We start from the raw sequence: 15,216 nt of genomic DNA on the forward strand, positions 1-15,216 counted from the left end.
TAAAGCTGCAAGCAGCATTTATCGGGGTTCAAGCAGTTAAGGCCTTTAAGGCATTTAAGCACAAAAGCATCAAAAGTCATTAAGATTTATTTAGCAAGCATGTAACCACTGACATAATAGATGGAAAAGACCATTTACAGCCAATACAGGCAAATTGCCATGGGATATATATGGTTTTAAAGCTTTTTAACAGTTATAGCGCCACCTATGGTCCGATCTCCATAAAATTGTTTATTGTGACCTCAAATTGAACCCATACACATGTGTACTGATTTTGGTGAAGATATCTCATTTACTTCTTGAGTTATAGCCATTTGAGTAAAATAGGCTCCTCCCACAACGATTTGCCACATTCAAGAATTATTTAATATGATTTTAGCATGATTTACTATCATATACCATGTTCCAGAATGATTTATTAGGATTCTAGCATGATTTACCTTGATACACCTCATTTCAGTATTATTTACTATGATTTACAATGTTTCTAGCATGATTAACCACATTACTAGCAATTATGTGAAGTGTCAGTGCAAATGAGGTGATGAACACTGACAAAATATTATTTTGTTATAATAGTTAGTTATATACGTGATTTTTAGTGTGTGTCCAAGTATGAATGCAAAAGCACATGTAAAATATTTCATTATTAAGTAGAATGGCCAGCAGAGGGCACTAGAAGACCACTTATTGGCTCACTTTCACTTTAAACCAGTTTTCTGCACTAAAGCAAACCAGTTTTTCCATGTTAACTCAATGCATGCTTACACACACACACACACACACACACACACACACACACTCTCTCAAACACACACACACACATAGACACACACACTCTCTCACACACACACACACACACACACACTAACTAACTAACTCACACACACTCTCTCTCACACACACACACACACACACACACACACACACTAACTAACTCACACACACACACACTCACTCACGCACATATACTCACTCACACACAGACACACACACCCTCACTAACTCACACACACACACTCACACACAGACATGCTCACTGTCTCACACACACACAGTTTGTGAGTTTTTGAGTTTTGAGTTTATAAGTTTAAATGAGTTTAGAGTTTAAGTTTAAATGAGTTTAGTGTGTGTGTGTGTGTGTGTGTGTTCACACACACACACTCACTCAGAGTTTATGAGTTTAGAGTTTATAAGTGTATAAATTGATGAGTTTATAAGTGTAAGAGTTTTTGAGTTTAGAGTTTATAAGTTTTACATGAGTTTAGAGTTTATAAGTTTTAATGAGTTTAGAGTTTATAAGTTTAAATGAGTTTAAGAGTTCAGAGTTTATTAATTTATGAGTTTAAGAGTTCATAAGTCTATGAATTCATGAGTTTATAAGTTAATTAGTTTATAAGTGTATGAATTTAGAGTTCATTAGTTTAAATGAGTCTCATTGGCTAATATAGTATATAGAACGGCAGTTTGGTTTAGTCTTCAAGGTATTTTGATTTGAATTTTCGTCGGTTGGTGAGTTTGAATCTGGATTTGAATTTTTTAGAACTCCCCAATGCAACTCTCTCAAGCCAACTTAATAAGTACAATATCATGCTTATAGTACAATGTATTATAGTACAATGCTTATAGTACAATGTACATGCTAGGCAGTTGCTAGGTGTTCTGGGTGGTTTCTAGGCAGTTGCTAGGTGTTCTGGGTGGTTGCTAGGCAGTTGCTAGGGTGTTCTGGGTGGTTGCTATAGTTTTTTGGTGGTTACTAGAGCATTTCTAGACGTTGCTAGGGTGTTCAGGGTGGTTGCTAAGGTATTTTTGTTAGTTGCTATGGTGTTACTAGGTGGTTGGTAGTTGTCAAATATGGTTACTATGGAGTTGTTATAGAGTTCTTAAAATCTTTAATAGATTAGCATGTTGCTAGCATGATGCTAGCATGATTAACATGTTGCTAGCATGTTTTTAGCAAGATGCTGTTGCCAGGTGGTTGCTAGGGTGTTCTGGGTGGTTGCTATGGTGTTGCTAGGCAGTTGCTAGGGTATTCTTGGTGGTTGCTAGGCAGTTGCTAGGGTATTCTTGGTGGTTGCTAGGGCATTGCTAGGTGGTTGCTAGGGTGTTCTGGGTGGTTGCTATGGTGTTGCTAGGCAGTTGCTATGGTATTCTGGGTGGATGCTAGGGCGTCGCTAGGCAGTTGCTAGGGTGTTCTGGGTGGTTGCTAGGCAGTTGCTAGGTGTTCTGGGTGGTTTCTAGGCAGTTGCTAGGTGTTCTGGGTGGTTGCTAGGCAGTTGCTAGGGTGTTCTGGGTGGTTGCTAAGGTATTTTTGTTAGTTGCTATGGTGTTACTAGGTGGTTGGTAGTTGTCAAATATGGTTACTATGGAGTTTTTATAGAGTTCTTAAAATCTTTAATAACGAGTGTCTTCAATACGGCACTCGGCCTGCGGCCGAATAGGCACAAGCATGGAGCGATATCGCAAGGCCACGAGAGTAAAATTGCTTTAAAAAATATAAAAAAATTAAAAAAATGTTTTTTTTTTGGTTTAGGGTATGTTTTTTTTTTGGTTTAGGGTGGTTGCTATGGAGCTCTTAGTGGTTGCTAGGGTGCTGTAACTGGTTGCTAGGGTGTGGCTATGAAGATTTTAGGCCATTACTTATTGGCTGCTTGATAATATAAATCCTCTGAGGGAGAGAGAGAGGGAGAGACACAGGGGTGTCAGGCCCTTTGGAGTCTGTGTGTGAAAACGTCGGTTGGGATTCAAATATTTTTAGAACTCCCTAAAGTCAATGGGACTTTTTTGGCCGCTTTTTCGTCCGCTGTGCGAACATCGTACACCCGATCGCTTAGAAAAGTCATAGCACACCTCTCCTCAATGAGCCGGTCGATTTGATGCCTCACTCAGGGGTCTGAGACAAACGGTGCGGGGCGCATTAGGCGCCAAACTTTGTCCAGAATAATAATAAGAATAATAATAAGTATGAGCAATAACAATAGTGATGCTTTCAAAAAGCACCACTAACTAGAAAAAAAGTTTGAGACAAACTTTAAGTTGGCTTGAGAAAGCCAGACCAGAGAGTTTGAAGAAGTTAAAAGTAGTTAGTTTTAAGTAGTTTGAAGTTTAAAGTAGTTTAAATTTTGATTGATAAATTAGTTAGAAAGAAAGAATAGTTAGAAAGAAAGCGAAAGAAAGATAAATTAGTTAGAAAAAAAGAAAGATAAGTTAAAAAGAAAGATTAGTTAGAAAGATAGATTCGAAAGAAAGAATGAAAGAAAAAAGAAATAAAGAAAGAAAAAGATTAGGTATTAAGAAAAAAGAAAGAAACATTAGTTAAAGATTAGTTAAAAAGAAAGAAAGATAGATAGATAAAGATAGATTTAGAAAGAAAGATAGATAAGTTAGTTAGAAAGATAGATACGTTAGTTAGAAAGAGATTTAGAAAGAAAGATAGATAAGTTAGTTAGAAAGATAGATTAGTAAGAAAGAAAGAAAGATAGATAAGTTAGTTCGAAAGATAGATAGATTAGTTAGTAAGAAAGAAAGATAGATAAGTTAGTTAGAAAGATAGATTTAGAAAGAAAGAAAGATAGATAAGTTAGAAAGATAGATAGATTATTTAGAAAGAAAGAAAGATAGATAAGTTAGAAAGATAGATAGATTAGTTAAAAAGAAAGAAAGAAAGATAGATAAGTTAGTTAGAAAGATAGATCAGTTAGAAAGAAAGATAAGTTAGTTAGAAAGATAGATAGATAGATTAGAAAGAAAGATAGATAGATAAGTTAGTTAGAAAGATATATAGATTAGTAAGAAAGAAAGATAGACAAGTTAGTTAGAAAGATAGATAGATTAGTTAGAAAGAAAGAAAGATAGATACGTTAGTTAGAAAGATAGATAGATTAGTTAAAAGAAAGAAAGATAAGTTAGTTAGAAAGATAGATTATTTAAAAGAAAGAAAGATAGATAGATAAGTTAGTTAGAAAGATAGATTAGTAAGAAAGAAATAAAGAAAGATAAGTTAGTTAGAAAGATAGATAGATTAGTTAAAAAGAAAGAAAGATAGATAAGTTAGTTAGAAAGATAGATAGATTAGTAAGAAAGAAAGAAAAATAAGTTGGTTAGAAAGATATATAGATTAGTTAAAAAAGAAAGAAAGATAGATAAGTTAGTTAGAAAGATAGATTAGTTAAAAAGAAAGAAAGAAAGATAAATAAGTTAGTTAGAAAGATAGATAGATTAGTTAAAAAGAAAGAAAGAAAGATAGATAAGTTAGTTAGATAGATAAGTTAAAAAGAAAGAAAGATAGATAAGTTAGTTAGAAAGATATACAGATTAGTAAGAAAGAAAGATAGATAAGTTAGTTAGAAATATAGATAGATTAGAAAGAAAGAAAGATAAGTTAGTTTGATAGATAGATAGATAGATAGATAGATAGATAAGAAAGAAAGATAGATAGATAAGTTAGTTAGAAAGATAGATAGATTTGTAAGAAAGAAAGAAAGATAGATAAGTTAGTTTGAAAGATAGATAGATAGATGGATAGATGGATAGATGATAGATGGATAGATAGATAGATTTGTAAGAAAAAGATAGATAAGTTAGATAGATAGATATGTAAGAAAAAGATAGATAAGTTAGATAGATAGATATGTAAGAAAGAAAGATAGATAAGTTAGTTTGAAAGAGATGATAGATAGATAGATAGATAGATATATAGATAGATAGATAGATAGATAGATAGATAGATAGATAGATAGATAGATAGATTTGTAAGAAAGATAGATAAGTTAGTTTGAAAGATAGATAGATTTGTAAGAAAGATAGATAAGTTAGTTTGAAAGATAGATAGATAGATAGATAGAAATAGGATTTCAGTAAGTTGGCTCTCTCAAGCCAACTTAATAAGTTTAAATAGGATTTCAGTAAGTTGGCTTTCTCAAGCCAACTTAACTAGAAAAAAAAGTTTGTTGAGACAAACTTTAAGTTGGCTTGAGAAAGCCGGACAAGAGAGTTTGAAGAAGATTAAAGTAGTTTGAAGTTTAAAGTCGTTTAAAGTTTGATAGATAGATTAGTTAGTAACTAATAAATAGTTAGAAAAAAGAAAAAGATTAGTTAGAAAGAAAAATAAAGATTAGTTAGAAAGATAGATAATAGATTAGTTTCAATGAAAGAAAGACTAGTTAGAAAGAAAGATTAGTTAGAAAGAAAGATTATTAAGAAAGAATAGATGGATTTGTTAGAAAGAATGAAAGAAAGATAGATTAGATATACTAGTTAGAAAAAAAGAAAGTAAGATAGATTGGTTAGAAAGAAAGATAGATAGACTAGTTAGAAAGAAAGAAATATATATTAGTTAGAAAGATAGATTAGTTAGAAAGAAAGAAAGATAGATTAGTTAGAAAGATAGATTAGTTAGAAAGAAAGATAGATTAGTTAGAAAAAGATAGATTAGTTAGAAAGAAACAAAAATTGGTTAGACAGAAAGAAAGATTAGTTAGAAAGAAAGAAAGATAGATACGTTAGTTAGAAAGAAAAGTAAGTTAGTTAGAAAGATAGATAAAGTTTATTAGGTAATAGAATGGTAGTTTAATTGAGTCTAATGCTTCAGAGAGTTTAGATTTGAGTTTTTGGCTTGTACACTAATGGGCCACCGTAGTCTTGGCTCAATTTGAACAGTCTGCAATGTAAGTCTATGGGATTTTTATGGTTTTTAATATTAAGAAAACTGAAAGTCAAATCAGTCAGAACAGTCTGAGGGTCTGACCCGAGTTTGGAGTTTGTAGAGTTAAAGCTCTAGGAGGAGATAAAGTTGTAAATTTAGGGTCAGAAGAATAATAAAGTTTAAATAGAATTTCAGTAAGTTGGCTTTCTCAAGCCAACTTAATAAGAAGTTTAAATAGGATTTCAGTAAGTTGGCTTTCTCAAGCCAACTTAACCCTCTGGGGACCAAGCTGTTTTTGGGGTCCTTGAGATGTTCTGACATGCCTTGACATTTGTGCTTTTTTCAGTTATTTATAAACATGTTAATGGCAAAGGTGTAAATTCACTCTATATAGCACAAACAGGGCTACCATAATATGCGAGCAACGTGTATGTAGATGTTTGTATTTTTAAGAGAATAATGTTTATGCATGGTTATTGGAAAAAATTAAAATGAAAGTTGCTGAATTAAGACCACAAAACACATATTAAATATGTGTCCACAAGACTTTTGACTAATGGATGTTGTCCCTTTGAGTTCTAGCTTCAAAATGATGTAAAAATAGTCTTGCTTTATCGTTCACAAAAAAAAAACAGGTTTTGCTTGGAAAGCCAATATGCGAGGGGGAGGAGTAGTTTACACCTTAGATTATGAATGTCCCACCCACTCTGCATAATGAGCCATTCACTCAGGTGTGAAACTGACTGAGCCACAATGCAAGGACAAAAGATGTATTTAGAAGAAGACTTATATTGACCATTTAAGATTTCGCTTACATCTCTCTTGTAAATATGTTTTGCTATTTTATTAAAAATGTTACAATTACAACAATAATTACAATTTCAATAATATTTCAAGTGTACTCTTTCTTTGTAAAAAAAAAAAAAAAAAAGATTATAGGCCTACATTTTATCATATGTATTCATTAGTTTGAATATAGCCAACATTGGAACATCTAACATCTTAGTCTATGAATTTATTTTTGACAAAAATAGTATTTTTTTTGCAGTTTAATACGTTGCTTATACAAATACATTTTATTTCAACATATTCCAGTCGATTTTTACTCATCTCAGTAGGCTATAGCAAAGCAGTTTATTCTTTCACACACAAACGCGCGATTCATATTTAGGCTAAACAGTCTTTACAAATATGTCCCCTTCATTCATCTCACAGAAAGGCGAGTCATATTATAGAAATGCGATTCATCTTTTTGCGGTTTACATAGGCCTACACTAACGTTATTCCATAACGTTATTCCACACGTGAGAAAAGAAAACAGCCTACCTCACTCCTCAGCGGAATCTGCTCCTCATTTCAGGAGATATTGCTCCTCATCAGCACTGTTCTGAGGAATCTTTTCTCCATAAGGTAGGCTATAATGTCTCACTCGTGAGGAGTCGCAACGCGCTTTGTTTACAGCTGATGTGGGCGTTTCACAGCTCTGAAATAGTTCTCAGAATTTGCGTTTGAATAGCATGCGCTCTCCGGGGAGTGGTCACATTACTGTGAATGAGCTCGTAATGAGCTCGACAGGAGTCGCTCTCTTTTTATACAGATTACAGAAGCTGAGAATATTTGTTTTTTATATAAATGACTTCATTTAAAAGATGCGATCTCAAGCTTTATGCCCGTGGGTCTGTTTGCCTGTTTGACTGAATTTTCGCGGAGTTATAGATCATTTTCAAACGCGTTTCAAATGGGAGTTTACTGACAGAGAGAAGGCAGAAATCGCATCATGTTAATTTTTCTTTATTTGTCAAAAAGCAAAACACTTTATTTTTATTGTATACAGAAAAAAAATAGAAACTGAACAGGATCGATTGATGTATTACACGAAAATGAAAGATCAAAATTAACAGAGCATTTAGTGTTTATTTTCATTGCTAAAAAAAAAAACCGAGCAAAACGCGCGGGCGCGTTTGTGGTCCCCAGAGGGTTAATAAGAAGTTTAAATAGGATTTCAGTAAGTTGGCTTTCCCAAGCCAATTTAGTACTACATTTAAATAGGATTTCAGTAACTTAAGAATATATAAAACAGTGTACAGTGTACATGCCTCCCCTGCCAAACCACTGGACCAAGAGAGAGTCTATGGTCTCTCTTGCTCGCTGTTGGCCATGTCTAATGTAACTGTCAACGATAAATACTATATAACAGTTTAATAAATAGAATAAAGTACAGATGAAATTACAAAAAAGAAACTATATAAAAGTTTAATAAATAGAATAAAGAAAAGATGAAATTAAAAAAGGAATAAGAATATATAAAACAGTGTACATGCCTCCCCTGCCAAACCACTGGACCTGGGAAGCCAGGCCAAGATTGGTGTCAATGTTCTCTCTTGCTCGCTGTTGGCCACGTCTAATGTAACTGTCACCGATAAATACTATATAACACTTTAATAAATAGAATAAATTAGAGATAAAATTAAAATAAAAAGAAATACTATATAAAACAGTTTATGAATAGAATAAAGTAGAGATGGAATTCAAATTAAAAAAAATATACTATATAAAACAGTTAAATAAAAATAGAATAAAGTACAGATGAAATTAAAATAAAAAGAAACACTAAATAAAAGAGTTTAATAAATATAATAAAATAGAGATGAAATTAAAATAAAAGGAATAAGAATATATAAAACAGTCTACAGTGTACATGCCTCCAGTGGCGCCTTTGGTCGATGGAAGACAGCATAAAATCTGGAGAAACTGTCTATTAATGTCACGTAGGTCCTTCTTCATTGCTTTGAGAAGCAGCACACTTTTCACGCGTCCTAGGTTGTTGCCTCCACAGTGAATCACTAGCACATTCTGAGCAGTTCTTCCTTTAAGGCACTGTTGGAAGGGAAGGAGGTCTCCCCAGCACATGCCTCCCCTGCCAAACCACTGGACCTGGGAAGCCAGTCAAAGATTTGTGCCTATGGTCTCTCTGTGGAAGAAGATGCAGGCCATTTTTGGAGCTGATATGATGCATTGTCAGGTGTCTCACTGCTTTGTCATTTCCTGTTGCTGCCATGTCCTGTTCCTGCCAAACCACTGGACCTGGGAAGCCAGTCCAAGGTTGGTTCCAATGGTCTCTTGCTTGTTGTTGGCCACGTCTAATGTAACTGTCACCGATAATCCAGACTTTGTGCACACCTGATAAAAAGATTACAATACAAATGATTAACTCATTCAGTAGCTGCATCACAATAAACTTTATACATTTCAAGGCCTTTCTTTAACATGGACAGCCAAAGCTCACAATCTTAAAATCTAGGGCTGGGCCATGATTTAAACATCTACAATTTTCCAACGAACATACAATAACATTTAAACATTTGTGTATTTTGAAACAACATTGCCACTACATGCATTGTGTGTTAAACGCATGTTAAAATATTTAAATCAAATATTTCAAAATAGGTTGAGCAGAAACATACCTTTCTTTTGGGTAGTGGATTTTCTGTTAGGTTGAATGTGAACGGTTGACTTTGCCAAGAAAAAAAGAAAAAAAAAAGAAAAAAAAGTATATAAATATAATATATAATATATATTTTATGTTTATATGTATATGTTTAACAGTTGCAACATCTGTAGAATAACTGGTAAAACTAAATTAAATTGATCATTAATTAAAATAATTAAATTATAATACAATATAATTGATCATTATGAGTTTAAATATACACAATATAATTGGTACTACAAGTCTTAAATAAGAATTATGAATTTCACTCTTCTGTCTCTGCATAGAACATATTTTAACTGTCAGTTAAATGGAGTATCAAAAAAAAAAAAAGATACTTAAATGACTAGAGTAACCAATTTGAAATTCTGAATTGTAACGGTGCAGTTTTTTTATTTCTTTATAAATAGACCAATCAAAATGCTAAACTTACCTCATGTTAAATCCAAATGTGGTTTTATTTAGAAGGGGAATCCAATTCACAGGCAAAAATCAAACACAGGAAGGCAGTCCAAACTATCAGGCAAACAAAACAGGCAAGGGTCAGAGGCAAAAAGGGTAATCCAGTGAACAGAGCATAAAATCCAAAAACCGAGAGACAAGAAAACAAAACGCTTAGAAATGCAGTACGAATAAAGCAAGACTTCACAGTGAGTGAGTGTGAAAACCAGGCTATTATAGTGTGAGTTAAACAAGGTAACGATACACAGGTGAATGCGCTGATGAGTCCAGACAGTGAGTTATGGGAAATGTAGTTTGTGAGGGTCAAAAAATCACTTGTAATGAGAGATGTTTTGCGTAGTTTATTTTATTTTAAAGTTAAGACCAGGTTAAAATTCTGCCCAGGGGAAACATTGATACCCTGTTTTCAAAATTTAAAATTGTAAAAGGGACACCTTTTATTTTATTTTGAAAGGTACCGAAAACTTTAAGAGATCTGACCTCTGACCCCAGGCGGACAGGCCTGACAAATTTTATGTGTAGATTATTTTAAAGTATAAATTGCTTATCTAACTGCCTATTCTTTATTTTATTTAAAAAGGGACAATGCATATTTTCTTTATTTTCTTAATTTATTAGTCTTTAAAGTCCAACTGAAATCAAAATTGACCCTATTTACTTTGTTAGCGCATATTACTAGACTTGTGGTGAACAATTAATCCGTGCAAGTTAAAACACAGAAAAAAATTGTTTGCCGTCGTAATCTTTAATCAAAGTCTGAAAAGTTACTTCCGGTCTGGAATGGCGTCCCTTCTCTGATGACGTAGGTTTGAGGACTTGGTTTGGGAAACGCTTAACCACTCCCCTCAAATCGTTAGTCTGTAATGAGCGAGCGATGGAGAGGAGGAGCGCTAGAGTAAAACCCTGCCCTCTGTTCAATATTCCTTTTCACTGGGAAATATGTCACAGCACTGGAGAAAAGTCGTTTGCAACTTCCGGTTCATGCAGACTTTAAATTAAGAAATTGTAATCTAATTTCTGTTAGATTAGAAATATTACATGGAAAGGGTAAGCTTTAAATGTGTGTATCATTAACCATATATTTGAAGATGCTGGGCAGAAATACATACCGAAAACTTTAAGAGATCTGACCTCTGACCCCAGCAGGCAGACAGGCCTGCCAAATTGAATACAGTAGCTGTGTCCCAATGTGAAGTCTGTATCCTCCGAAGGCCGTATTTGAAGGCCGATTGCGTCACAGCGGCGTGTCGAAACGTCACAGCGGAGCGACAAAGGATGTTCCAATTCAAAGGCTGCACACTTTGGAGGTCGCATTTGAAGGCCGATTGCGTCACCGCGGCGCTATGAAGGCTGTCCCAATTCAATTCTGCATCCTCCGAAGGCCGTATTCGAAGGCCGGTTGCGTCATCGCGGCGTGACGAAGGCTAAAGCGACGCCAAATGCACCCTTCGTTTCCCCGTGAAAGGAAGGATACATAAATGGACACTTTGCGGACTATCCTACCCCATAATTCATCGCGCAGCGGTGACGACAGCATTTTTATTAAAAAATAAATAAATAAATGACGGCCGAGAGTTCGCTGGTGGACGGCAAATTCACATTTAAATGTAAGTATTATGTTTTCATTTACTCAAATAACTTAGCTAGTGAAACCTGAGTTAAAAGCCACAAGTTTTTCTTTCTTATAAACTTCACCTTAACTCCTTCTTCACTATTGCGTGGCTTCATTTGTCAGGTGGTCTGAGGCAAAACTTGTGCTAATAGTTAATAATTGTTTCAGGGAGCAAGGAGCAGACAGCTCAATTTATTAAACTGCAATTTAAAAAAAAAAAAAACTAAATAAATTAAATAAAATTTTATTGTAATATTTGCACTAGTCTGTCTAACTTGTGTAAATAAGAAATATCACTCACCCTATAAAGCCCACAACAATAGGAAAAGCAGTACCGTAGATAAGGCAATGGGGTTTCACTTGTATGTGTTTTTGTAGTGCTGTCATGCAAGCTATGTCTACAAACCAAATTTGAGTATTCATGAATATGATTTCTGAATATGAATATGATTTTAAAAATACAAAGTAAGAAAGTTGAGATCACATCTTTGCTGAAATGTATTGTGCTGTTGTTGTTAACAAGCCATGGTTAATTTGCTCTGTCTTAGGATTGCACGTGTCCTGGGACAGGTGATGGTGTGAGTGGGAAACCCACTGCTGAAACTTGGCCCTGGTTTGTCCTCATGGATGAGATGTTGGGACAGAGGCATTGCACCCTCATTGCCTCAATCCCTGAGGACACACCAGGGCCGAGTTCAGCAGTGTGTGACCAAGAACAGGGGGAGCCAGGGGTAGCAGCACCAGCATCAGCACCAGCACCACGATGAAGGCGAGACAGAGAGGACGAGTTTTTGGACTTGATTAGAGAAGACATGGGACTGCAGAGGCGAGGAGAGCACAAGAGAGAATGGACAGGCTGTTTTCTCTTCTTGAAAGAATGATTGAAAAATATGTATATATATATATATATATATATATATATATATATTCTTTAACTTTTTTCACTTATATTTTTTTAAAAGGAAAAAAAAATTATGCAACTTTAAATGTGTAAATAAAAGAGAATTCATTGCTCTGGACATTGTTTATTTTTGTAATGACAGTCATAATTTCTACATGAAACAAATTCTTCTATAACGTTTTTCCCCCAACTATTTACAACATACGTTAAACATCTCAAAATCAACATAAACATTTAAATTTACAGTACATAAAATAAGAAAAATGATGTAGACTTTTATTCAGCTGAGTGGGAGACCCTGGTGTGCTGCTGGACCGGGATGGGCTCCACAATAAAGATCCTGGTAAGGCCTCCTGCTGGTGGGACATCATCTGGGATGGTCTCCAGAGTGTTTGACTGCATATTTTCACTATCCACTAAGTTGTCTACCAACAGGTTTGCAGGGCTGATTCATGGAATAAATATTGAGATACTTTATTACACTAAAGTACTTTTAATAACCATTAATACCGCATTGGGGAAAAACTACTAGTCATATATTTCAAACCCTAGTTAAGCAAAATTATCTTGCATACTCTAATGTACTTAAGGTATCAAGAGTAAAAGTAAAAAAAACCTTGTCAGGGTTTTTATGATGGTTCTGCTTTTATATTACTGCATATGTTGCATTTTACTTCTGAATATTTTCAAGGTTGATACATTTATGTAATTTTGTATAGTTTATTGTAAAACAATGCATCATATTGTAAAATAACATAATTTTGTAGTGTTGCTGTCCTGTGTGGGAAAATCACTTCGAGTACCGGACCGGTCTAGCCTACGGAGGATTGTTCTTGTCGCCTAGCAACAGTGACTGACAGCTGCCGATGACGAGCGGGAGTAACATTCGCACTGGACTTTTTATATTCAACTGAGTTTTATATTCAAATAGGGTTGAAAACCTGTGTAAATATATTTACCAAGGTCCATTTATGTGCATAATAAAAAAAATAATACACTAGCCTACAAAATTGCATCAAGGTAAGATATAAATGAACATTTGAATCTTCGGCTAAGCCGAAAGTACATGACCTGAAACTTCCTTAATACCATGTCCTCCAGTAAAATATAAAACATAAAAATGACAATAGCCAATTCTGGCTCCATAGCTGTTTACTCAATTATATCAAATGAATTGTCAAGATGGCAGCATAGGCTACTCTCGCACCGTTGCTTGGCGCCTGGAGCGGTAATCGGGAACACCTGGCTGCGCAATTAGGAAATCTTACGAAGGCTACATGGTGTGTCGTTCGGAGAACGCATAGGCTGCATCGTTTGAAGTCCGCAGCCTTCGAAGGATGCAGTCTTCACATTGGGACACAGCTAGTGTGATGCTGATCAGTAGCCAAAAGAGTTGGCCTGAATTGTTAAACCTGGATTTGTGGGGCAGAGGAAATTCTACTCTGTAATTTATGGTATTTATATCATTTAAAGAACTGCCCTTACATTTTTTTGGTTGAGACCAGGATAATATTCTCCCCAGGTGATTTATTTTTTTACCCTGGTCTCAACAGAAGGGCAGATTTGCTGCTGACTAAGGGTAACATATAGCCTAGATTCAGGCCTTGCACTGGTGTTTTGTTTTGCAATAAAATCAAAAATCACATTAAAGGTGAGTACGTATAAAATATTTATTTTTATTTTAAAAAAATCAGTCGTCATCCTCCTATTCGTCGTCTGCAAAGTACTTGAGATAAATAAATATCAAACGAATAATTAACACCAGAATTGCAGACTAGAGAGTTTGACAGCCTACATTGAATATACATTACCTGTAAATCATCATCATTTGCCCCTTGGCGGGGGAGAAAGGGGCTGTTGGGTGGAGGTGGAGGTGGAGGAGGAGGAAGAAGAGGAGGATGAGGAAGAAGAGGAGGATGAGGAAGAGGAGGTGGAGGAGGAGGAAGAAGAGGAGGAGGAGGAAGAGGAGGAGGAGGAAGAGGAGGAGGAATATTGCCTCCTCCTACGATTTCCTCAGAGGATGATGCATGTTCGCTGTCCTGAAAAATAACACAATACAACATCTGTCCAACTACACATCATACGATAATCTCTGTCTAAAACAGATGCACTGTTTAATGACAAGTGTACTCACAGTGCGGCTTAAAATCACAGTGGATGCCTTGGGGACGAAAAAAAAACCATGGAAAAAATAAATGAAATGTGAATTTTTACCACAAGCTTTAATTTGTTATAAATCAAGTTAATAAAGATTAAGATTTGGCAATGAATAAGCATTTTCTATCAATATTATTTCTGCTTACCAAACTCCCACTTCCACAGGAAGTGTTTACTCCACTGTTGCTGGTCACTCTGTTTCCCATCTTGATGTCTGAAACAAAGAAAACAAATATATATATATATACACACCCAGGCAATTCAGTCTTCTGAGGAGACAAAGTCGTTGTGAGCATTTCTTAAAAATAAAATCTTTATAAATAAATTAATAAATGCAGTTCTTTTTATTTTGCATTCATGCGACATTTGTGTTTAATTATATATATATATATATATATATATATATATATATATATATATATATATATAGAGAGAGAGAGAGAGAGAGAGAGAGAGAGAGAGAGGTGAACAATAAAGATTTATTCTATTCTATTCAAAATAAAAATATTTTCTAACAATCTAAATCTTTACTGTCACTTTTTGAATCCATTTAACATTTACTTGCTTTAGTAGTATTAATTTATTCCAAAAAAGAAATAAAACAATGACTCACCCCAAACTTCTGAATGATAGTGTTGATAAACTTTGACCCTCAGGCTGACTTTCACACCTTTCCAGGGTCGAGTGCACACCCTTTACAGGGGGCTGGTGGGGGCAAGGTGTAAGGTGAGTTCTGATTGGCTAGTTTGAATACCAACTCAAGGGTCATTGCAGGTCAACTCTTTTTTTTTTTTGCAATTATCTTTTTATTGATTTTTAACATTTTATTGACATAACAGACAGAAAAAAGGAAGAAAAAAAAAACAAAAACAAAAAAAACAGCAAATTAAATCAATTCAGTCCATGGTCACAGATCACAGTTCATCCTTTGTGAATGATATGTAAACATG

This window comes from Abramis brama, assembly GCF_963993115.1.
Source record: "Abramis brama genome assembly, contig: SCAFFOLD_72, whole genome shotgun sequence".
NCBI classification, from domain to species: Eukaryota; Metazoa; Chordata; class Actinopteri; order Cypriniformes; family Leuciscidae; genus Abramis; species Abramis brama.